The 27784-nt window shown below is 34.7% G+C and overlaps 1 pseudogene; it reads left to right on the top strand.

Moving 5' to 3' along the window:
• On the top strand, nt 1-27784 carry LOC125252646 (annotated as a pseudogene).

Below are 27784 nucleotides of genomic sequence, written 5' to 3'. Positions count from 1 at the left end.
GGTTTGAGTGACTAATCAGATTAACCGTATAAAAAAAATATTTATTTAATGTTATCCGTGTTATATTTCATCTGCAATAACAATATGGGCTTTTACAAAGATCCGTTTGGCCCTAAACTTTTAAATGCATCATGCATTATGAGGAGAGTTATCCGCATGATCGACGTGCTACTGCATTTCTCTCTGACACGGTAGGAAATAAAACGAAATGTGAAGGATTTAATATGATTGACAGGCCAGTTTACGGTAGTAGGTCCCAAAGCTTGTCTACTTGACACAGCCTAGGGCGTAACTTTAGTATAAGTAGGTGAATTGGGACGCAGCATGGAAAACATCGTGATTCAACGTACATAACTTTTTGTTCAAAATGTAAATATTTATACAAATAGCAAGTACATTATGAATCCTTCTTCCAAACCGTGCTTTTGCCTTACCCTGAAACATTACGGTACACCTATATAATGTGTTTATATTCGGACTATTTTAGACAGAGCTGGACGCCAACCCCCGCGGAGTAACTGAGTAACGTTACATAGCAGAGGTAAGAAGCTCCGGCTACAATGTTCTTCCGCCAGACGCATTACGTTTTGTTTATTAAGCGCCAAAAACGCGCGTCCCTTTAACGGATTTAATTCACTGTGTTTATCAGACTCCGAGGACTGATTTTATTTTTCTTGGGAGAAATCAGACAACTTGCATTGAGCTGCTCGGACAGAACTGGAGATCTGGAGTTTTCAAGGTAAATCTTCTCTCAGTAACTCTCACATTTTCATTAGCCTTGTCTCAATACTAATCTCAGATAAGATAGTGGTAAGAAGTGGTATGTTTTTCAGACTGTGAGTAACGTTACATTAATTGTATCATTTAATATGAGAGATCTAAATATAAACAAGTCAGTTAATTTAGTGAAATTAATCTAAATGAACCGACTTTTGTATCAGTGTTGGGGTAACTCATTACAAGTAACTTAAATTATGTAATCAGATTACTTTTTCAAGTAACTAGTATTTAAAGGGTTAGTTCACCCAAAAAATGAAAATAATGTAATTAATTACTCACCCTCATACCGTTCTACACCCGTAAGACCTTTGTTAATATTCAGAACACAAATTAAGATATTTTTGATGAAATCTGATGGCTCAGTGAGGCCTGCATTGAGAGCAAAGCCGTTCAAACTCTCAAGGTCCATAAAGGTACTAAAAACATATTTGAAACGGTTCATGTGAGTTCAGTGGTTCTATCTTAATATTTTAAAGCGACAAAATACTTTTTGTGCACCAAAAAATATTTTTAAAAATAAAGACTTTTCAACTATCTATATAGGCCGATTTTAAAACACTGCTTCAGTGAACACAATTCACACCTTCAGTCAGTGAAGCTGCTTCCACGCCCGTTCATGAGAGATTAAATGCTGAGGAATATTCCCATCTTCCCACAGGAGAAGCAGCAAGCAGGAGGAATTACTCCAGGAGAAACTACCGACATACTAATGTAAAGCTGGAGTTTGAGGAAGAAACCTGCAGAATACTACAAGATGAAGATACAGAGGAACAAACAGGTTGGTGTTTTTCTTCCTTCTCTTTAACCCTTTAAACCCTGAAGTGACATACACATTTTCTGAGTTACATACACATTAGTAAAGACTCATAACTCCAAAACTATAGCAAAGGGAGTCAAAAATGTTACATATATTTCTTATTTTACATGCAATAACACAGAAAGGAACTATGGTAGGTGGACAATTCTTTGTTGGTGAAGTTGTGTTCCCCTACATGCGTGCTGCATCTGGATCAAATTTTGTGGTGTTAGCATAAAGTAATCAAAAGTTGCAGCATTTGGAACCAATGTAGCCATTTTCTATAGCCCTTGACACACGTTGGGAGCATCCATTGTAAGTAATGATGCTACATTTTCTACTATCTATGCGTGTTTCATAAAGTTATAAGCGAAAACGGCAAGTGAAATTTTATTTTATTTAGTGCCTGTAGGGTGTATTATTTGTCATAACTCTGTGAGGAATAGCTTGTGATCGACGCATTTGATTAATTATATTCATTATCTTTAGAAATTATTTTTATGCAAGTCATCAGGTTTTTCGATCTCGTGAAAAGACAGACACGACACTGGTTTAGGTGTCTCACAATGCGTCCTATGTTGTTTTGCATGAAATAAAATGATTTAAAGCATAGTAATGATTTTATAGATAAAATAAAACCTACACAAACCTGAATTTCACAGAGGAAATGCAATAATTGGTTAGTCAAATACTAAGTTCTTTTAGTGTGAAAACATACATGTTCAACTCAAACCATGTTTGCTTAGTTTAATTGTCAACTAACCGTTAAGCCCAAAGTGTAGTTCATTTTTTTACGTATAGGTGAGGATCAGCATACAGTGCATGTGAGTGACACAAATTTCATAATCAGGACAGTAATTGTACATGCAGATCACACATGCGCATTTAAATTTTTTGCAGTAATTAGTTTCGATTCATAAGGTAGTAAAACAGACCAAAATGTATGCAAGCTACAGCGACAATGGAGGCCTACATTGTGTGAAGAGGTTAGAAAGTGCACTTATTTGTACAACTCTAGCATCAAAGAATACAAAGATGTTTACATGGATAACTCTAGTGATTGTTCAAAACTGTGCATGTGTCGAATGCCTGTGTATGCGTATGAGTCAAATGACTAGCATACACATAAAATACATATACCCAGGGCTTAATTTGACTAGAAGAGGCTTAGTCAACCAAAACTTTATTAGTCGCTTAGTTGCAAGAAAAACAAAATCTACAGGAAGTGGCGAAGTCACGCAGTCTGTGACAGACAGATCGTTAACATCTGGTCTATGTGGTATTCATTGACCTCAAATATTGGTTATTATCAGAAACATGTAAGTAGTAGCAACTTTACATGGCCGCCTGCTTTAACTTGATGAAAAATGTGGGCTATTCAGGTGTTTGTGCGGAGTGTGAAAGCTGAATTGTAGCAAGCCTACTACATGACAGCTAACATGGAGGCACCTGTGCGATCTCTTGCACTTAAAATACTCGGTCATTTTTGGTCATACAGATGAGAATAATACATCACAAAACAAAAACAAATGATCTCAGGATATGTAATACGTATAACGTGCATAGGTGTGCCCAGTCCACTACTGCGGAGATGATGAGTCAGCATTGTCAACTTCATCACTGCAGCCGAAAATACAGAAAAAAATAGTTTTTCAATGAGTTATTACAATATTAAAGCAAGCTCCTTGCTGTTTTTCCTCGACGCATTCATAATCATTACTTCTGCTGGTGCGCTGTGGCAAGCTTTATGTGTGCGCTTGAGCCCTGATTAGGCTATGTTATATTAGGTATATATCTATATAATGTTCTCATTTGGCTGTCTTTAATTTCTCCAGTGTGAATTTTTCTTTAATTTAATTTTGTGAATTTATCATCTTGATTTTAGACTCAATGGAAGTGACTGAAGATAAACTCCACCGTTTTCAAAAACCTCACCATTTCAAAAATGGAAATGCTGCCATTTTACAGACTAAAGAGAAATGCACACAAAAACAACATCAGAAAACTGGACTCAAAGGACCTCTTGCCTGCTCTTTGTGTGGAAAACTTTTCCATCGTGAATCAAACTTAAATGTGCACATGAGAATTCACACTGGAAAACATCTGTTCCCGTGCACTAAGTGTGAAAAGAGTTTCGCTCTGGAAGGACACTTAAATGTGCACTTCAGCAGATCTCACCCTGAAGAATTACGTTTTACCTGCTCTCATTGTGGAAAGAGTTACAAGCGGAAAAAAAACTTTAATTTGCACATGGAATCTCATGCTGAATATAATCCATTCTCGTGCACTAAGTGTGAAAAGAGTTTCACTCTGGAAGGAGATTTAAAGGTGCACATGAAATCTCACACTGAAAAAGGACCTTTTACCTGCTCTGAGTGTGGAAAGAGTTTCATGTGTAAAACAAACTTAAATGTGCACATGAAAATTCACACTGGAGAAAATCTGTTTTCGTGCACTAAGTGTGAAAAGAGTTTCACTCTAAAAGGACACTTAAATGTGCACATCAGCAGATCTCACCCTGGAGAAAGACCTTTCTCCTGCTCTGAGTGTGGAAAGAATTTCATAAATGAAGAAAACTTAAAATTGCACAAGAAATCTCACACTGGAGAATATATGTTCACATGCACTCAGTGTAGTAAGACTTTTAAATACAAAGGCGGTCTCAGAGTTCATTTGCTCACTCACTCAGAGGTGAAACGGTTTCGCTGTGATCAGTGTGACAAAACATTTTTAATGTCATCATACTTAAGATCACACCTTACTGTTCATTCTGCTGAGAAGCCCCACATGTGTTGTTCATGTGGAAAGAGATTTTCACTTCGGGGAGCTTTAAAACTGCATGAGCGTATTCATACTGGTGAGAGACCTTATTTGTGCTCTGACTGTGGGAAGACCTTTACTTTGTCCAGCGACTTGAGAAAACACCAGAGAATTCATACTGGAGAGAAACCGTACAAGTGCTCACACTGTGGAAAGTGTTTCACTCAGATAGGTGCCTTGAAATCTCATGAGAGGGTTCATAGTGGAGGGAGATCTAAACAAAATATTAGAAAAAGAAAAAAAAAGGAAAAAGCATTGCCGGTAGTTGTCTAGTGAACAGAAATCATAATCAGTTTAATCACCTTCAAGCGATTAGTTTGATATTCTTCCAAAGCTAAAGATTTTCTTGCAGAACTTCAACACCATCTGAGAAAGTTTTTTTTTTTATTATTATTATCTTTTTTTTTTAATATTGTTTTTTTTTTTTTAATAACATTTATGAGGATTAATTAAGGTTGTTTGTTCAACATTTTTAAATTGTGGGGAGGTCAAAATGCCACAAAATTTAGTGGGAATGCTTTTGTTTATGTTGGGGAGTAAGTATAGTTAAACTAATTGAATGACATCAATCAGTCTATTATCTAACAAATTCAGGTTATTTGCTTAAAGTTAGTATGGCTTTCAAGAAATGATTTATTATTATTATTATTATTATTATTATTATTATTATTATTATCTTCATCCACTCACGTCTTGTGTAATTTGTTACATAAACAGAAAAAGGGAACAAAACATGCTGATCAAAGGGTTTCAATTGTCTATGCATTGTGATGTATCAACTCTGCATTAATAAATCAGTTTTAAACTGAAATGTTTTTATTTTCCAGTTTCTTCTTAAAATACGGACTTTCTCAAATGTACAAAATAGGAAATTAACCTGGATATTTAAACTGTACTGTGTCTGTAGATGGGCGCTTTCAAAATATCAAATCAGTGGTTCAGCATGTATCAAACTACCAAAGACACGTGATTTCAGTAAACAAGGCTTTGTTTCATCATAAGTGTTTTGGAATTTCAATGGTTCACGTGACTTTCCTTTTTAAAACTTCTGACTCTTAAAGACCGACGGAAAATGAAAAGTTGTGATTTTCTAGGCCGATATGGCTAGGAACTATACTCTCATTCCAGCGTAATAATCAAGGAACTTTGCTGCCGTACCATGGGTGCTATGATGTTACACAGCGCCTCTCACAAATTTCTCCATGGTTGCAAGGCATGCTCCCTGTGCAAGTAGGTGGTCACAGGCGCTGTGTAATATCATTGCGCCTGTTGTACCCATACGGTACGGTAACTACAGAAGTGTCAAGTTTTAAATAGGAAAAATATTTACATTTTTGAGTGAGATGGTAACGGTCTAATCAGATCCAATGAACTATGTTAAGCTATGCTAAATGTAGTACCACCAGACCAGGAGATCGGCTGCTTGGATTAGAAAACGGTAAAACTCAACTGTTTAATTTTAGGTTGATTTTCCAACTCCTCTATTTTCAATACACAATGTTGAGTGTTCCTTTAAGCCACTGTAATCACATGATCTGTTTTAAATATGTCTTCAGTACCTTTATGGGCAATGAAACCGTTAATCGTCTTGCTTTGTGCTTTTGTATCTTGCTTCGGACCTTTTGTTCCGAAGATGAATTGAAGGTCTTACGGGTGTGGAATGACATGAGGGTGAGTAATAAATTACAGAATTTTCATTGTTGGGTGAACTACCCCTTTAAAACTAAAAATGGTCTGAGTGATCTGATACAGAAAGGCAATGAGTTCCAAAGTTTTGGGGCAGTGACTGAAAAAGCACGATCCCCCTGACTTTTAGGGTGCGTGCACACTTGTAGTTCGGTTTGTCTGGTTAATTTGGTCCAGACCAAAAAAGAAAAAAATCAATTTAGTCCTGGTCTGATTAGCATTTCAGATTCAATTTTAGCGTTCAATTTTATCACAGAACCAAAAGATACCGAACCTAAAGGCACAGGGATACATTCACAATTTGATTGGTTGGATTTTATGACATTGCCTATTTTGAGACGGAACTTACCAAACATCCCAAACAATGCTGTGCTGAGATAAATGTGCTCGTTGTGTGTGCATAGCGGCCTGCATGTGATGGCCAGCTGGGAACTCGTGAAGAGCTTAGAAAATGTGTAACGGACTCAAAACGGCTGCGGGGATCCATCCGTCAAACACATTAAACAATCTGCTGCATGGAGACGTGTGTCTGATGCCTGTCATGTGCAAACTCGTGACTATGACAAGAACAACTGATATGCGTGAGGATTCTGTCCTTTTTAGGGTCTCATCTTCCTGTTTTTGGTTCGTTTACATGTCTTTGGTCCGTGTTGCGTTCATATATCATTCGAAGTTCGTTTGGAAGTGGATCAAGATCCATCTTTTCAGCGGTCTTGGCCCGCTTGTTTGGTACGCACCAGGGTTCAGATGGCAGCATTCAGACATGCTCAAATGAACCGCACTAACCGAGCAATCGCACCAGGGTTTGTTTTAATAGAACCAAACATGCCAAGTGTGAACGCACCCTTAATCTGGATCTAGGAACCACAGAAGCTGATCATAGGAACTCGGGCCTAACAGAGGAGTGCCGGTTCTCTAATGTCTCCAGGTATTTTGGTGCCAACCCATTTAGAGATTTAAAAACAAACAATAAAATTTTATATTCAATCTGGAAACGGACCAGCAGCCAATATTTATTTAATCACTAAATTAATTAACATCTTTATACTTCAAAAATTATTAAAGAGCAACAAAAACACTCCAGTGTTTCCTCTAAGAGAACTTGCTACTGGTCAGCATGTCTAGTATTGATACAGTTAAGACAAAATTTCATCTTTAGCAGTATACCCTTGTGAAAAAAAAGTGCACTTTAGTATACTTTTATAAAGTGTACTTATTGCACAAATAATATACTTTAAAAGAACACACTTAAGTGTGAATTAAATGTAATGTTTTCATCGCTTAAGTGCATTCTATTTGTAATTTAATCTAATAATAATCTATTTGTTCATATTAAATGCAATAAGTTGAACTTTTGAGTGATTTTTTTTTTTTTTTTTTTTTTTTAACAACTTAAGTGGGACTTTAATACAACTTTATGATAACCTTCATAATTACTTCTAGTATCTTTAAAATATAGTTGAAGTGCACTGCCCAATGTACTAACAAGCAATTAATGTGAACTAAAAAATATTTTAATATCAGTTATCAATACACTTAAGTGTGAATTAAATGTAATGTTTCAGCTGCTTAAGTGCATTCTATTTGTGATTAATTTTAAATATATCACAGATTAAGTTCATATTAAATGCAATAAGTTGAACTTCTGAGTGATTTTTTTTAAAGCACTTAAGTAGGACTTTAATACATTTTTTTATGTACTTTAAAATATGGTAAAAGTGTACTTCCGAATGTACTGACAAGCAATTAATGTGAACTTAAATATACTTTAATGTAATTTACATGTACACTATTACATAATTTAATACATTTGTAATTACATTATTTGTTATTACATATACTAAATTGTAACTTCATTATTATATTTCAAAATATTACAAACAACACAAATGCAAATTGAAACCCTCTACAATTACTGACAAAATAATCTTTAAAACAAATACACAAAAACCTTTTTGTTGATGCACAAGAAAAACCCAAGAAACACTATACACAATCACAAACAATTACAACACTTTAACTCTCATTTAGAAAGAGTCTGGAGGACAGTGAGGCTTATATGCACTATAATTTTCTCCCTCACATACAAAGGTACCTAAACCTACCCATTTTTACATTTTCAGATAAAATCATTCTGTATGATGAATAAGATGATAAATAAGATAATACCCATGAATTAATACAAACAAAATGTAAAGAAAAGAAAAGATTCAAAACTTTGGGTAACACTGTACAATAATTTTCTATTAGTTAAAGGCAGGGTAGGTAAAAAATGTATAAACTTTTTTTCAAAATTTGTTTAAACTTTATTTATATATCAATACATAATTAAAATGTAAGTACTCTGAAAAAGAAAGTATAAAAATCGAGTGTCTGTAGACCTCTCACGACTGTTTTAAAGACAGCTCATTATTTCCATTCACTCCACCCCCTCCCTTCTGGGCTCCTTCCAAAGCCACGCCCCCAAAACGCATGAACGTGCGACTCCGACCACTGAGCTGGAAGACGCATTATTTACCTGAGACGAGCGGAGAGGAAGGAGCACAGTGCATGTAGTGACATCATGTCAGAATCACATGTAATAAAAATAACTTTATAATTATGAAGATAAACAAACAAGACATGTTTTAGTACTCACTATCAAGTTAGCATATTGATATTGGTAAAGTTTAAAATATATATTTTTTGATTCGCTAACGAGTTAGTTATCTATAAGGCAAAGCTAAAAACAGGTTGCATGATACACGTTTTTCCATTACCATCATTTACACTGTGATGAAGATGAATTTCGTGTAAGATTCATAACATATACGTTGTTCTACAGATAAACAGAGTAACATACACTCAAATATCAACTCACAACTGCATTGCAGACACAAAATAATAACACACACATACAACAAAGTGTGTACGACACACACAGATACAAGATAAAGACATCAGTAAACATAGGTAGAGAATATAAAAACAAAACAAAGGCGAAAAAAAAACGTGCAGGTAAACTTACAGGTGAACATGGTAAAAGAGTTAGACAGAGGGTAAATATAGTTCTAAGAAAAGTTCCTAGATGCGGAGTAACGTTAGGCCTACTATCTGTTAAACATGTATTTAGTTATCTAAAGCAAAATTATGCACAATTCAACACTATAGCTATCATCTTGAGCTAGGCCTATAGATTATTTATCGTCTCTACTACGGCTCGCTAAGTAATGTTATGTTAGCTATATTACGCAGCTATGTGTGCTAATGACACATGCTTCATGAACAAATAAACAAAAAAATATGTATGATCAAAATACAAAAAAAAGATTTACCTGTCCAGCAGAAATAAAGCCATCAAGGAGTCACTTTTCAGCCCCTTGAGTTCCCTCAGTTCTCGCCATCGCTGGAAAGCCACGCCGATATTAACTCGCGTTTTATTTCTTTGTTTATCCAAAGACTTTTTGTTCATTGCCTTTTCTTGTACTGTTACTGTCTTCCTTTTTTTGCCTGGTTTGCCTTCACTAACTGCATAGGCCGGTACTGTGAATTTTGCTTGCTGTTTCTCTGCCATTGTTTTGGTATTCCTAGGATCCGTGCCTCTTGAATTCCACCAAATCAAACGTGCGCGCGCAAGTGGGCAGGTCATGTGTGGCAAAAGGGTGGTTGCCATGGTTGCGAGAGAGTGACAGTCGCCTAAGCCAATCCTATGTTTCGTCCCGGATGGAAATAATGAGCTGTGTTTAATACAGATTAAACGGTATAGAGTCACTCGATTTTTATACTCTTTTTATCAGAGTTCTTACATTTTAATTATGCATGGATATATATAGAAAGTTTAAACAAATTTGGAACAAAATTTTTTACCTACCCTGCCTTTAACTACTTTAGTTAACATGAACTATGAATGAAAAATAATTTAAGCATTTATAAATCCTAGTTACTTATGCATTATTAAAATCGAAAGTTGCATATGTTACAGATTTTCTGCATTGGTTTGGCTCATTTCTTGAAACAGAAATTACATTCTCAAAACAGCATGGACAAATCTCCAAACCCCTTGGCAATTGTTCACAACAGAATGGAATTTCTCATTCATTTCATCAAATTGCAAATGTCTAAGTACATGTCTCAATGTCTCAGTACATCTTTGCAAATGATTAAGTACAGGTAGCCTACATTTAGCACAATTTCCAAGTGAATAGATCTTGTTGATCTAAACTGATTGTTGATTCTCAGTCTAATGGTCGTTCGCTCCAAAACATATCAGCGTCATTTCATTGTATAAGTCATCACATGCACAATAGTCTGTTCGGTTGTCAAAATTAGTCAAGAACATAATACCATGAATACCATATATGAATCCTTGGAACATTTGATAAATTTATTACAGCAATTTGCAGTCAGGTTAAACTAGAACTTGACTAACGAAGGAGGCGAGGGGGCAATATAACTATGTGTGCTGCCATATCTGAGAATGGTGTGGCCACTCACATCCCCAGACTTGGCCCATACAATACACAGAAGCTTCTCATCTTCTTGGACCGCCTTCATTTTGATTTGAACCCTGAAAATGAGAGAGGTCTCGTAGGGCCTCAATTACCACAATATGTCATTGTATGGGACAATGTGAATTTCCACCGTGGCCCGCTCATCAGGGCCTGTTTCACTACTCATCCACCTTACTCTCCTTTCCTCAATCCTATTGAGGAGTTTTTCTCTGCTTGGAGGTGGAGAGTGTATGAGCATCGGGCTCAAGATCAGAGGTCCCTGCTCCATGCAATGGACATTGCGTGTGAGGATATTACAGGAGATCATTGTAGGGGATGGTTGCGACATGCACACCGTTTCTTCCCTCGTTGCATTGCAAAGGAGAATATACACTGTGATGTGGATGAGAATCTGTGGCCAGACAGACAGCAGGGTGTGGATGGCCAGGAGGGTGAGGACGGTGACCAGGAGAGGGAGGGTGAGGACAGCGACCAGTGAAGAACTGTTAGTTGTGAAACTCCAGCTTTATTTACAGCACTGTAGGCTGCATATAATTTTCATTGTTTTTTGTTTGTGTGTTTATATTACAGTATATTATGCTGTATACATTTTATTTTTACTCTGATGTATGGAAGTTACTTTATGTGTGTGAATGATAATGGTTACAATTTCCTTGGCAGTATGAGTGCAATGTGTGATGTCAAACCTTGGAGGCTACTCTTACCCTAAAATCCTATTTCTTTTTTTTTTTTTTTTTTTTCCTTTTACACAATTGTATTCTGTTAGCTAGACAAAAAACAGTAACCATTGTCAATGAAGGACTGGGCTAAGACTGAAAGGTGGACATGAGGGATATTTATTTCTGCCATAGTGACAAAACATCTAAACATTTTGACTTGCAGTGCTTACACAATGCCAAAGGGACGAAGCATTTTGGGGGCACTGACTGTTTAAATGAGAAGGAAATTTAGTTTTGACACATGAGTGAACAGTTTTGGGAGAGGTATGAGCTTTTGCAGGTGAACCATGGTGTTGTGCCGAACCATCCACGTTATTTTGGCAAAAGCACCAAGACTGTTGAGAATGTCTGGTCTGTTTCAAGAAATGAGCCAAACCAATGGAGAAAAACTGTAATAGATAATGTACTGTAAACTAACATGAACAATAACTATACATTTTATTAACTTGAAAAAAAAAAAAAATTGTATTGCCTAATGTTAACAAATATTGATAAATACTGTAAAAAAGTTAATGCACAAAGTTAGATAATGTTGTCTAATATATTAATTGATGTTAACAAGCGACATCTTTTGTAAAGTGTTACCTTTTGTAAACCTTGTTACTTATGAGCTCTGCAACCTTTACTAGCACAAACATTAAACAGGACCAAAAGTTTTATTCTAAAATCTTACTCCAGCATTACAGTGAATGTAATTTTGAAAAACAACAACAACAAAAAACCAATGAATTCCAAAGGCACAAAAACAAGAAAACCAAAATTGTCTGTCACCACCTTTTTTAACTTGTATGAAAAAGTGCTGTTTATGTCAATGTCCCAGAAGCTCTTCATTGGCAGAAAACCTTAAATGTCCATGAAGCTGCGCACCACCTCTACACAGTATGCGTAAATGGACATGTTCCAAAGAGGCAAGAAAGTAAAAAAAAAATAAAATACCTGGAGGAAAAAAAAACAGAAGTAAAACAACTGTTTGTAAACAGAGTCAGTCCATTATTATAATTGGCTCAATTGAATGAAAGCAATAGATATAGATATATACTTGAACTCCAAAGTTTATATACACCTTTGTAGTTGTATATAAACTTATATACTGTTGTGGAAACGGCTCTAACAAGTATGAACTGTACTGAAAATTTCCTATCAATAGAACTAATTCATCAGGGGAAACCTAGAGTTGATATGGTCAATTTGATTACTCAAGGTTTGCAAAAAGAACAAGATGAAATCAAGAAGAAACAAGATGAGGAAGAGAAGAAGAACCACGAGAGTGGAAGGGATGAAGATGGATCCGAAGGCCAAAGAAATGCTTAAATTATTGAGACAACAGCAAATAATTAATCTGAGATTGATCATGCTTATTAAACAATCATGTATGTTGAATACGTTTATGTGTGACTTGGAACAGATTACAAACGAGGTTGAAGCTTTGAATACAAAAGCTTCAGCACTGGTTGAGTCTGATTATTGTAGTTAAAGGCCAAAAAGGTTAACATTTAGAATGGCCAATATGTATTTTTGTTTCTTCTACATTTTCTTATTTTCTTTAGCCTGACGTGGTCATACTCAATTCTAGTTCGAATATGAGTCTGATACTGCTCCATTGGGCTTTGATTATGGGGGCGTATTTCAACCGATCCAGGAAAGACCTCAATTGGATAGGCCTACAACCAATCAGAGCTACAGAGTAAGTGACGTATGTTGAGCGACGCATAGTTGTCAACAGAACTCTTCTTAGCGACCATCGGGGCCAGCTGATAAATCAAACTTTTGCCGAATCCCGTAGGAAGGACGGCAAAGACATCTTTCCCATCGACAAATGGCTTGATCGCGGTCCTCTGTTCCTTTTTTAAAATTAATGCGCTGTCGATATCTTCTATAATGGACGCGATGGCGGAATCTACACATCTCAGTTCTTCAACAGCCATCATTGTTGTAAACGAATTGACCTTTCGCAAAGACCCGCCCCCCTTAGTTACTGTTGCTTTGTCCGACAAGCCGTGGCACTGTCACACCACACAGAGTGGAAAATACATCGCGGAGCAAAGAGGAAACTGACAACACATCGACAGACGAGACCGAGCAGGTTACTTGTGATATTAAACAAAGTCCCAGCTTTCAAACTGTGTAGTTAGTAAAAAAATTCAAACAATAAAAACCGTTTTGTGGCTCTTTAATGACCATGACCGTGACAGATTGCTGTAGCGCCTCAGCTCAAGAGGCTCGTGAACCGATCATCCCTTCCTACTAGTCCATTTATAGCATCAAATAAACATGAATGAACATGAGAATTAATGTTGTTTCAAACGCGGAAAGACGTCAATATGCACAATTTTTCAAGTTTAACTCCACCGAGGTTAATCTTCTAACTCCTGACTGCTTTGTCGGACAAAATGGCGGATGCGGCGTTCTGATTGGTTAGATCGCTTGTCAATCAAACTCCCCAAGCGCTCTTTGATGACGTGGCTGATTATGTTTCTGGTGATAATCTGTCAATCATCGCCCTGACAATGTGATTGGTCCGAACAGTTTCTGTTCGGGCATAATTACTCCTCTACGGATCGAGTCCAGACCGAACTCCCCGACCTCAAAATGTTGTGGGCGGGGCTAAATTCGGCTGGCATCCAGGCTATATTTTCTTAGAAGTGATAAGCAGAGCTAACCACAATGTATGCTTCAGTTGCAGAAAGGAGAAGTATTAAGAGGAACTAATGCAAGGCTAACGTATGTTTTTTACCACAAGTTAACCGAAATGTGTATTTTTAATGCAAGCTATATGCCTTTTTGCGGAACTAGAATATTTAGTGTGAAAGTCGTTGAGTTTAAGTTAGAAAATGTGCTAAGACTTGCTGCACGTGTGCAACCTATAGATGACCTCTGTATCTTGTACTTTGACAAACAAGGAGATGTTTTTAAGTCAGGAAGGAGGATGTGATTAGACTATATATTGGAAGTTGTACAACAGAAAATTGCCACACCCCGGGTGAAGACTTTACTCGCTTTTATGTTCTTTGTAATTTTTTTATTTCTGTATCTTGTTATTAAACCGAAGCCATTGTATTTGGCGATTCGTAAACTTTTCTAAACAAGACTCAGAGTGAAATTACTTTTTACATAAGACTATTATCTGAACCTTCAACTACTTTACTCCATCGAGCCTCAAGAGCACCGGACCCTGACTGAGCCGGTGTGGACTCCACCTTGAAACCTCTGAACGTCATTCAACGCTCTCAATCCTTGGTAAGACCAAATCTTATGATGAAGTTAAGGATTGTAGAAATGTATGTATGATTAATTGGAGGTTGGGGGGGATAATAAATACAACAATACACCTACTTATATACTTAAATACACCTTTGTAGGTGTTGTTTTGAAAATAATAAAAAATGAACAAAGACATTTCTGTCGTTTTTCCACCACCCTCCTAGACCCATTTGGTATTCCTAAAGGCAAAGAGTTGCTGATAGTAATTAAAGCCTGTGGCCAAGATGTTTACTGTGTACTGATAATTTCCTCCACTTTAATACCAGTTACAGTGTGAAACAAATATGAATGAACGTCTGAAGGTATGTTACACGATACAGTACATCTGATCCATAACATGTCACACTCATGTGTTTCAACCGCGGAAAGACGTCAATAAAACAGCTTGTAAACAATGTCACGTAACGTCACATTTACTTCAGAAAAATCATATTCAGCATAAACTCATTAGTCAGCTATAGAGAGGAGCATTCTGCTAAATACATGCACCATGTTACATGTTCATTATAATTTTATGTTAAATTTTTTTTTATATATATATAATTCATTTATGTATTTAATGTTTGAATAAATCATTTATGACAGCTACAATTTAAATGATTATATTTCAAAAACCAAATTAGAGTAGAAATATGATTATGTAATTCTAAAGTTTACATAATCATAACTTTATTATAAAAAACATAATTGAGTGTAATTTTAGTTTTGGATATGTAAATCAGTTAATTTCAACCTTCAATATTATAGTAATATAGTAACAAGTGACTCCCTCTTATAGTTTACAGCATTATTTGAGAGATTTTTTTTCCTCAAGAAAATTTGCCATTTACTGTATGATATACATCCAAAATAATCGATATTGAATCGAAATTGAATAGTAAGCTTGTGAATAGAAATCAAATCGAATCATGAAAATTGTGTCAAAACCCAGCCCTACTGAATACTGTTAGACTTAGCTGAAAAATATAAAGCACTATTTATTTAATTTGTTTCTTTGTTCTATATTTATCTATGCTTATAATTTGTTCATTATTTTCTGTGTGCATGCACTCACCTAATTGACCCAATCCTCCTAGAATGATTAATTCTTTCCAAATAGAGCTATTTAAGTCATCTGGTGATTTTTTTTTTTTTTCATACCGCAATAAATATTGCAGAAAAAAATATCACAATGTCATTTTTTTCCAATATTGTGCAGCCCTAAACCAAATATCATGAAACTATTTCAATTATAAATGATGTGCTCACTAGTTTTGATTCGGTATTAACTTTGATGTGCGATGTATTGCAATATAATATTGTTTCACTATCGTAATGCTCTCCCACATATTTTGCTATTATAACTGCACTTATTTCCGTCGTTGGTATAAGTGGCAGTGGGTGGTAATAGCAAGATGGTATAAGACTATAAGTTTCTTGTCTGATGTTTCTTTAATCATTCAGCCATCCTATAGGCAAATCACCCTAACACCTTGCAGTATTTGCAAAATATTAAGAATTTTAACAATAAGAGGGATCATAAAAATATGCACTTCCCTGATGAAGCAGTTCATTTTGCAAGGTGTAAGTAAACTTTTGACCGCAACTGCATCACCCAAGATGAATTACCTCAGTCATCAGGACAACACTGTTGTAGAATCCTGGGAGAAGCTCCTTCACATTTCCCACAAACACCAGGATTCCAGTGACCACATAAAAAAAGTGACCTTTAAAAAAAGAGAACATTTTTATAAACATTTTTATTCCTACTTTACAAGGAATTAAACATAACTTTATCAATTACACAAATATAGATAACCCAAGACCCAAGCAAATTGAGGGGTTTTGCTTTGAAAATAATAATATCATTATATATAAATTAGGGCTGTCAATCGATTAAAAATTTTAATCTAATTAATTACATAGTCTGTGATTAATTAATCTAAATTAATCGCATCCATAATTTTTGCTGTGAAAGTATTAAATATTTCAATTCAAATGAATCAATGCAGGGTTTTTCCTGGGTCAAAAATGGTCTTCGGTGGTGACAGACATGGTCATCCACACAAACAGTAAAAAGTGCCCTACCCACGTGATCTGCGAGCCCAATACTGACAATAAAGTACCCGTCACTCTCACTGTAATTCTTTCTTGCTCTCTTTGCAAAAAAAAAAAAAAAAAAAATGATTTTTTAGCTTTGTAACAGAAGATGCTTTTTTGCTAAACCTGAAAAGTATTAAAAAGTAGCATTTTATATTAACTAATAATATAATTTTCTACCATATACAATTGAATGCACCTAGCTAACAACAACTTGCTTTGTTCTGGTTTCACCTCACTCCAGTCTAAACTAACTGATTTTATATAGGCCTAATTTACTACACATTGTCATTTAAATAACCTTGAAAATATTGTGGATTATTAAGGCTAATTTTACTAACCACTCTTGCTAAATGGGGTAAGCACACTTATGTTCTCATTTCAGAGTTGTTCGAGTAAATGATTAATTATAGACCGTGTGGACAGATGATTCATTAAAATGAATCTGTTCAAATGAGTCATTAGGTCGCGAATTGGACATTAGTGGATGTTGACACGTTGCGTGCGAATCGCGACTGTCATTAGGACATCGCAAAAGATTTGTCAACACAGAAAACACTTCACCACTGGATAGGATTTTCTTTTTGTTTACTGAAAGTGTGGTTTATGTCAGCTGCACGTGAAGGGCTCCTGTCAGAGAAGATGAGGTGACGTTCTTTTGAGTGCTATTTACACCTAACGATTATTCAGGAAAAACATTCTCCGAATGCGCCTCGTGAAACATGGATTCGGTCTTACGAACTTTTAGCATTGTGTCAGTTGATTTAGATTATTATGTGTGAGGTAGAGAGAGTGCAAAGACGGTGCTTACTTTGAGAGAGCTCGCGCGCACGAGGGAGGAGCTCTGCTCGTTCTGTCTGTCAGCGCAGCAGTCGTCTCCCTCCTTCATTTTACAGTCGAATGATGGCTAGAACGGCTCCAGGTTCAAAGGTCAATACGGAGTGGATTAATCTGCGTTATTTTTTTAACGCGTTATTTTTTCAGCCTTAATATAAATATATAATGATTAGATGGGGATTTGTAAGTGCACAGGGAGAATTTATTACTTGCAAATAGAAAAGATTCAAAGCATTTAAAAGCTATAAGGACAGTTGATGGCAGTGTTTTAACTTGTAGTGTGTGATCAGGGTGGCTGAATTAAAAAAAGTACAGAGTTCAATTAAAATATTATATTTTCAGCAGCCAAATTCTTTGAACACGCCCACACACGCGATCACATTCATATATAAGAAATTATTATAATGCAATCATAAATAAATTACAGGAAACATGATTACTTCACCTCCATATTGCGATTAAACTAAATAAGTTACACTCTTAATGGCAATAAGAACTGCTATGTTACGGTGAAAAAATAAAAATAAAGAGAGCATATATCAAGATACTTACTTGCTTCTTTACTTGTAGTACATAACTTCTCATCTGTAGTCATCCAAACGTGCGCTCCTTTGTTTTCTCCTTTGATCAGCAAAGTTGCCTCGCGCATCGCGAATTCGCGATCACAGAAAGATGGCTGAAAGTGCATTTTTCAAACTCTGGTGAAGTAGTGCGCCGTCATGACGTAGTATTTTGGCGCATGCGCATTAAACAAAAAAAATGTATAGGCTATAATACGTGCATGATTAAATTTCTGTTCAAGTTGAAGTTTTTCTAATTCATTGTTGTAGTTAGACTGTAAGTTTACAGAACTTGACTCATTCACCTAACTAAAAGTCAGATTAAAAGTCTGGTTAAAATTAAATGTATTTTAACTGAATATGAATTCAAATTAATTTTTATGTTAAACTTTTGCTTGCAATTAATGCAATTAAATATGTTTAATCAACTTAGAACAACAATGATATTAAAAGTATTATACACGTATGTAAAGTACAGCATTATTGCATTAAGTATCACAAATACAGCACTCCATAAAAAACATTTTATGTCAAATATTATGTAGAAAACTGACACTAGTCGAGTTTAGAGCAGGAGCTCGTGATAAAAATTTCAACAATAAGTTGTACTGGATTATACTGTATAAGCAAGTGTATTGAAATTCAAAAGAAAAATAAATTTCAAGTGTATTAATGCACACAGTATATATTAAAGACTAAGCACATTTAAAATACATTAACAAATGTCATTTTGGACAACACACTTGTTGAAATTAAAATAAATTATTTTTCATGTGCTTTAGTATGTAAGTCAATACATCAGAATAAGTTTACTTATTTAAAACACTATAAAGTCATAATTAAGTAAAAATTTAGTGCATTTTTAAAAAGTGCTCTTAAGCATGTTTAGAAATATTGTCATGAAAGTGTGCTTTAAGTAAAGTTAATTAGACATTATTACAAAGTGCATTTTTTAAAAAGTCTTAATAAATATTGTCATTAAAGTGTACTTTCTGTAAGTAAAACTTAATTAGACATTATTTTTAAAAAGTGCACTTAAGCGTGTTAATAAATATTGTCATTAAGCGTGTTAATAAATATTGTCATTAAAGTGTACTTTCTGTAAGTAAAACTTAATTAGACATTATTACCAAGTGCATTTTTAAAAAGTGCACTCAAGCGTATTAATAAATATTGTCATTAAAGTGTACTTTCTTTAAGTAGAACTTAATTAGACATTATTACAAAGTGCATTTTTAAAAAGTGCACTTAAGCGTGTTAAATTGTCATCTAAGTGTACTTTCTTTAAGTAGAACTTAATTAGTGCATTTTTAAAAAGTGCACTTAAGCGTGTTAATAAATATTGTCATTAATGTACTTTCTTTAAAGAACTATTAGACATTATTACAAAGTCATTAAAGTATATTTAATAAATATTGTCTAAAGTTTTCTATTTAAGTACACTTAAGTGGCCTTTAATTTTAATTATATTATATTATCTGCAAGTGCACTTTTTAAAAAGTATACTTTAAGATTTTAAGTACACACAAAGTACACTTTCAATACAATTAAATGCACTTCTTTTTCACAAGGGTATGTGCAGTATTAAACACATATTTATACCGATTTAATCTGACTCCAAAAACTCTTCAAAAAGAACACAAAGAACGGCCTTCTCAGCTGCCATAGTTGCAACTCTTGAGTCTTCAGAACAGGGTGTTCAATGCACCACCGTTTCCGTATAAAAAACGGTTCAACGTTTTGTCGTGGCTAAACGCAGGTATCGCAAATTGATTTCAATATCCCATTTCCTCTGAATCTCTTCTAACAACTTTTCTCTATCATCTTTATACCTTTCAATACATGATAACATGTTCTACCGTTTCATTTTCTCCATCGCGCCAAGATTCGAACCTCATCCAGTCAGGCGGAATCGAGGCTTCGAACGTCATCGATGACGTCATTGGTAGAAAGCGATACAAGCCTCGATTCGCGCTTCGCTGAAACCTTCCGGGATTTCTCGACACATGCGCCGAAGCCTCGGCACAGAACTTAACATCCTCACCACTTTAGTAAGTGACGTTTTGAGTTTTTATTCATTATAAAACCGAAACCAGATGTTTCTATGGCATGTAGATGTATATTCGTTTATGATGTAGTACAGCCTATATAAAACAATATTTATATATATTTTATATTATTTTATAAACTCGTGCCAAAAAAGCAGCGCGGGGTTTTCTGTTATGTTTTTCCTCATAATTTTAGTTGGATTAGTCTGTGGAAACTTATTCGATGTAGCAAATGTTTGAAGCTTTCGTTTTTTTTTTTTTGTTTTTTTTTTGTCAGTTTATAGCCATATCTGTGACCTGTGTGTTAGATGAATTGCAGGACTATTTTTAACGTGTCTTTTCCCATGCGTCCTTCAGCTGAAAGACTGAATCTGAAGGTCCTCTGGCATGTTTAACACACGCACAAACGCTATAGACGGGTTTCCTGTATACAAACAATAGTGGATGCGCGCTCATTCAGGGGACAAAACCGCTAATAGACCAAAATATTATTTTTCAAAACCATTTATTTATTGCAATATTTTTTTTAAGTTGTTTACAACCAAGTCACCAAAATACAGTAAATCCCAACACAACCCATCACACAACAGTAAACCTATTAGCCTAATTAGTTCACACATATGCTTCCCTAGTGAAAAAAGTATACTTTATTGTATTTTAAATATATTCCCTTTTTCTATAGTACATTGAAATATACTAACGAAAAATTTACTATCTTTAAAAATATAAAAAGTATTTTATATTAGCATCATATTTTCACAATACAACTTTTAACACACTTTAAAATATTTGTACTTTAGTATATTTTCTAAAAAAATGTTTTTTTAGAAAAATATACTTGAAGTGAAAGTTCAGTTTATTTTTTAAAAGTGTATTTATTTGCACTTTATAAAAATATATTAGAGGTATATTTTAACTGTGCTGAAAATTATCATTGTAACAATGCACTGAAAGTGTATTTAAAAAAATACATTATTTAATATCCTGAAGTTATTTAAAGTTAAATTTGAGTATATTTTTTAAGTTTACTTATTTATCCTTGGAATTAATTTTATTACTTGTGCTTATTTATTTCAGTATGACTAATGCATTAAAAGCATTTTTTTTTTTTTTATATATGCAGTGTAGCCTATAATTTCCACATAGGAGTAAATATGTTTAATAAGTTTACACTGGCAGAATCCCCTATTGAAAAAAAAGTATACTTTATTGTATTTTAAATATATTCCCTTTTTCTATAGTACACTGCAAATATACTAACAAAAAATTTACTATCATTAAATATATAAAAAGTATATTAGTATCATATTTTCACAATGCAACTTTTAACACACTTTAAAATAATTGTACTTTAGTATATTTTCTAAAAAATATATTTTAGAAAAATATACTTGAAGTGTAAGTTCAGTTTATTTTTTAAAAGTGTATTTATTTGCACTTTATAAAATATATTTGAGGTATATTTTAACAGTGTGCTGAAAATGATCATTGTAACAATGCACTGAAAGTATATTTAAAAAAAATACATTATTTAATATCCTGAAGTTGTAGTGTATCTAATGTTAAATTTGAGTATATTTTTTAAGTTTACTTCTTCATCCTTGGAATTCATTATATTACTTGTGCTATTTATTTCAGTATGAATGCATTACAAGCCCATTTAGTATATGCAGTGTAGCCTATACAATTTCCAAATATGTGTAAATGTTTATTAAGTTTACACTGGCAGAATCATTTTACAATCGTACACACAAATCTATATTAAACAACACACCAGCAGCACAAGTAATGCGAAAAAAATATGTCGAGTGGTTAAACTTATCGGAATTCAAATGTCTCTTCAACTTGGTCTGTGACCAATCAGATTTTGTTGCTCACTGCCTTCAGCCAATCAGAGCTGCTGACGTCACGGTCCTCGTCTGAATCCCCTCGCTCTGTCACTCAGGTTAAGTATAATGTCGCAATGTATAATTTATTTAATAAAACACTGAAAGCGCAATACATCGCTCAATCTTGGGGATTCTGACCAGTTCAATCAAGTGACATCGCAGCCTGACCTTGATGGCGACGACAACCGGCTAATCTAATGGCCTACGCGATCCTGAAAGAACCGGAGAAAAGTGCTGCTATTGGGAGGTGAGTTGTAGTCTACCAGTTAACAAACTTTATTTTATTTTCTTAAACAAACGGAGAGCGATATTTCGGCTTGATATCTCCTTTTTGAGTTTTTGTGTGGTGGTTTATGGCACATGTTTTATGCAGCACCAAAACATTCATATGATTGGTCAAATCGGCCCGTATTCTGTACGATATTAATTCATAAAGTGTTTTATGCTTGACTATGTCCCGAAAACAATATCGACATGCCATTCTGATACAGTTCCCTGCTGCTAATCCTCATTTACTGTTCAAAAATAGTATTGGTTCAATGTAGGATTTAGACAGACTATTGTAAACGTGAATAAAGAGTTGATCATGCTGGTATATTCTGTCAACAGATGCTGTTCTTCACGAGTCTCTGCGGTCACTGCCTCTGTGTAAGCGGCCATCAGACACAATGAGAAGCTCATCAGAAAATGGAATATAATGTGTAATTTGTATTTGTGTATAGAGGGTCACCATGGTCCAATATTTATTTTCTTTAATGAAAAACATGGTAAGTTTTGCTGAATCTAAGTTTAAATAAAAACTATTGGATTTGTCAATGAAATATGTCTCTTCATTAGTGATGTTGTTACATTTTATTTATTTTAATGGCCTTGAAAACAAATGCATTCAACTTTGGGAAAATGTGTTAAACTGTATTTAAATAGTAGCACAACTGTATTGTGTGAGATTATGTAATTCTAAGTACAGTAGTCAACATTTAAAGTGGATCAAAACCTTTAATCAAAGTTGTCCTAACTTTTTTGATCCGCTTCAAATGTTGACTATATTATACAAAGTATAAGTAATAACAAAGTGTATTGTTATTGACTGCAAAGTGTGTACTGTTTAATATTTGGAATAAGCCAAAGGTACTGAGCATACAGTATACTATTACCTGTAAAATAATATATTCAGCGTATATTGCTTGTGTTTTCTGAAGACACTCGTAATTATTTTGTAATGTACTTAAATCACAAATAAAGTGTACTTATAACACAAAGTGTACTCATAACAGAAATAAAGTATACTTATAACACAAATAAAAGTATACTTATAACAGAAATAAAGTATACTTATAATACAATGTATATTATAACAAAAAATATACTTTTAACACAAATAAAGTATACTTATAACACAAATTAAGTACACTTTAATATCACTAATCAAGCATGTAATTAGTCCCTACACAGACATATACTTAAAGTGTACTAAGTATACTTGAAGTTGTTCCAATTTAGCACACATAAGTATACTAAATATACTTAAAGTTGTATTTTAATACTACTTAATTTCAACTTAAATATACTTAGTACAAAATTAGTTGTTTCAAAATAACACACTTTAAATGAACTAATCATTAACACACTTGAAATATACTAATAATTAGTCTTGCTGCAAGTATACTTAGTATACTTTTTTTTCACTAGGGTCATTTTACAATAATACACACAAATCTATATTAAACAACACACCAGCAGCACAAGTAACGTTACGAAAAAAATATGTTGAGTGGCTGAACCATAGACTGTAAAAAAGGTTGAACTTGATACTTATTGAATTTCAAATGTCTCTTCAACTTGGTCTGTGACCAATCAGATTTTGTTGCTCACTGCCTTCAGCCAATTAGAGCTGCTGACGTCACGGTACTCGTCTGAATCCCCCTCGCTCAGTCACTTTGGGTTTTCAGGTGACGTGTAATGTCACAATGTATAATTTATTTAATAAAACACTGAAAGCACAATCGCTTAATCTTGGGGATTCTGACCAGTTCAATCAAGTGACATCGCAGCCTGACCTTGATGGCGACGATGCAACGCAAGATTTTATTGTAGCGAATACATTTCTGAGAACAGCCTGAGACTAGAGAGAGTTAACTGAATATAAGTGATTAATTGTGATAAATCACACAAAGTTGTATTCTATTGGAAATGAAATTGTTTCTAAATGTCTACTCAAAATGAGTAAACGCTCTCTAAAACAGCTAAATTCGATTGAAATATTTGAAAAAAGGCCTAAACTATTGAGTATGGATGGAGAAATTAAGTTAAATTAAGTCTTAAATCTTTGAAGCTTTTCTCTAAATCAGGTCTTCAACCCTGCTCCTGGGAACCCACTGTCCTGGAAAGTTTATTTCCAACCCGGTTCAGCACACCTGCATGTGTAGTTTCAAGCCATCCTGAAGAGCTTGATTAGCTGTGTCTGGTGTGTTTGATTAGGGCTGGAGCTAAACTCTCCAGGGTGGGTCCCCAGGAGCAGGTTTAAAGACCTCTGCTCTAAATGTTTCCAGAAAGGTTTCAAAGAATCAAGAGTGTCAAAAACAGCGCCATCTTGTGGCAGGTAAATTTTACAGCAGCCAGTGTGCAGCTGCATTGTTTTATCCATTAAAGGATTAGTTCACTTTCAAATGAAAATTTCCTGATAATTTACTCACCCCCATGTCATCCAAGATGTTCATGTCTTTCTTTCGTCTGGCGAAAATAAATTAAGGTTTTTGATGAAATCATTCCAGGATTTTCTCCATATAGTGGACTTCAATGGCCTCCAAACGGTTGAAGGTCAAAATGTCAGTTTCATTGCAGCTTCAAAGCGTTCTACACGATCCCAGACGAGGAATAAGGGTCTTATCTAGAGAAACCATAGCTCAATTTCTAAAAAAAAAAAAAAAAAAAATATATTATATATATATATTATATATATATATTATATTTTATATTTATATATATGTATATACATTTCAACCATAAATGCTCATCTTGAACTAGGTCTCTTCTTCTTCTTCTCTATTAGTATTCCGGCAGTGTATTACTGCCCTCCACAGGTCAAAGTTTGAACTAATTGTTATATACTTGCACTAGCATATTGTATATGACAATTTAGTTCAAACTTTGACCTGAGGAGGGCAGTAATACACTTAGCAGTGGAATTCTAATAGAGAAGAAGAAGAGGAGAGCTAGTTCAAGATGAGCATTTATGGTTGAAATGTATAAAATAAAATAAAAATTTAGAAAATGAGCGATGGTTTCTCTAGATAAGACCCTTATTCCTCATCTGGGATCATTTAAAACCCTTTGAAGCTGCACTGAAACTGTAATTTTGACCTTCAACCATTTGGGCTCCATTGAAGTCCACTATATGGAGAAAAATCCTAGAATGTTTTCATCAAAAACCTTAATTTCTTTTCAACTAAAGAAAGAAAGACATGAACATCTTGGATGACATGGGGTGAGTAAATTATCAGGAACATTTTATTTGAAAGTGAACTAATCCTTAAGCACAAATAAAAGCCTGACGATGCAAAATGTGTTCAGTTTTCTGATAATATAGTTTACATATTAAAGTTTGGCAATAAATAAAATGGATCAGCAAAAAAAATAATTATAATAATACTAATAATGCATAGCCTACTGAGTTGTTTGAGGCAAGTAAATTGTGCTGTTATTTTATTGTTTTTATACTGTTTATATGACAGAACATAGGATAATGTAATATAGGCTACAGGCTTATATATTTAATTTTTAGTAAATGGACTTGAACTTCTATATAGTAGTGGTCTGGGTTCAAACATTCTGACACGCAAGTGAAGCATTAACGTGAAAGTGAGTCTTTGTTTTACGTTAATCATATGTTTCTCTGAAAACAATACGCATTATTGTAGAGATTACGTAAAAAACTAAAACAAAAACTTCACAAAGCATCCATCTAACACAAGCAAATCAGAGAGCAGTTACATTCTGTTGTATTTGTTATCCCCCTCAACCTCCAATAAATTAAATACACATCTCTACAATCCTTAACTGCATCAAAGGATTTGGTCTTACCTTGGATTGAGAGCGTTGTATGATGATGAGAGGTTTTAAGGTGGAGTCCACACCAGCTCAGTCAGGGTCCGGTGCTCTTCCCAGCCAACATGTCCATGTGGGCCCCATGTGGGTTTTTGATGGGCTGTCACAACCCAAGTGAGGCCCATAGACTTTTTTTGTCCATTGGCTCCACATAGGCCCCATGTGTGTTAGCCCATAGGGGCACATGATGGGTCCATAGTGGGCTCTAAGTGGGGCCCATTTGTGTGTTCATTATAGGGGCCCACATGGGTCATATATGGGTTCTAATAAATGGGGCCCAATGTTGGCCACATACAGAACCCTTACCCAAAAGGGTGATAACACTGGACCCACAAATGGCCCCTCTATGGGGTTTTTGAGTAACAGTGACCACAATTCACACCTTCCAGAGTTTAAATGCTGGGGAATATTCCGATTTTCCCACAGGAGAAGAAGCAGCAAGCAGGAGGAATTACTCCAGGAGAAACTACTGCCATACTATTTTAAAGATGGAGTTTGAGAAAGAAACCTGCAGAATGAGAGATGAAGATACAGAGAAAGAAATAGGTTGGTGTTTTCCTTCATTCTCTTTAATAACTGATGAGGAACATTATGATGAAAACTGACATATAACGGTAAATCTAAAACTAGATACTATTAGACTCAGTATTAAATTTAATTTGTGTTAAATTAAGAATTAACTTTATTTTTAGTTTCTCATTTGTTCTTCATTAATTGAATTTTGGGAATTTAATATTGATTTTATACCCAATGAAAGTGAATGAAAGACAAGCACCATAAATTTCAAAAACCTCATTTTACAGATGATGATGGAAATGAAGTTGTTTCACAGACTGAAAAGAATTTCACACATAAACGAGCTGGAAAATCTGGAGTCAAAGGATCTTTAACCTGTTCTGATTGTGGAAGGAGTTTCAGACAGAAAGGACAGTTAAATGAGCACAGGAAATCTCACACTGGAGAAAAACAGTTCACATGCACTCAGTGTGGAAAGAATTTAGCAAATAAAACAGTGCTCAAAACACACCTAAAAATTCACACTGGAGAAAGGCCTTATACATGCACTCAGTGTGGAAACGGTTTCATTAGCAAAGGACAACTAAAGGATCACATGAGAATTCACACTGGAGAAAAACCGTTTACATGCACTCAGTGTGGAAAGAGTTTCAGGTTAAAGATGTTTCTCAAAAATCATCTGCGGTATCACTCTGGAGTGAGATCATTCAGCTGTGATCAGTGTGATAAAACATTTATTGTGTCATCACACTTAAGTAGACACCTTAAAATTCATGCTGCTGTGAAGCCTCACTTGTTGTTCTTTTTGTGGAAAGTGTTTTTCACAACTGCAACATTTAAAAAACCATGAGCGTATTCATACAGGTGTGACACCTTATATGTGCTTTGACTGTGGGAAGACCTTCACTACGTCCAGCATCTTAAAAACACACGAGAGAATTCATACTGGAGAGAAACCGTACAAGTGCTCACACTGTGGAAAGAGATTCACTCAGGCAGGAGACCTGAAAACACATGAGCGTATTCATACTGGAGAGAAACCGTACAAGTGCTCTTCATGTGGGAAGAGTTTCATCCAATTAAGTAAATTACAGGTCCATATGAAAAAGCATTGCCCAAAGGTGTCTTAAGTGATCAAAGTTCATGTCCAGATCTGATGCAATTAGGAGATCCAATGTCAGATGACTAAATTGATTTTA

Source organism: Megalobrama amblycephala, linkage group LG18, assembly GCF_018812025.1.
Source record: "Megalobrama amblycephala isolate DHTTF-2021 linkage group LG18, ASM1881202v1, whole genome shotgun sequence".
NCBI lineage: Eukaryota > Metazoa > Chordata > Actinopteri > Cypriniformes > Xenocyprididae > Megalobrama > Megalobrama amblycephala.
This window is presented reverse-complemented; position numbering and strand designations above follow the sequence as displayed.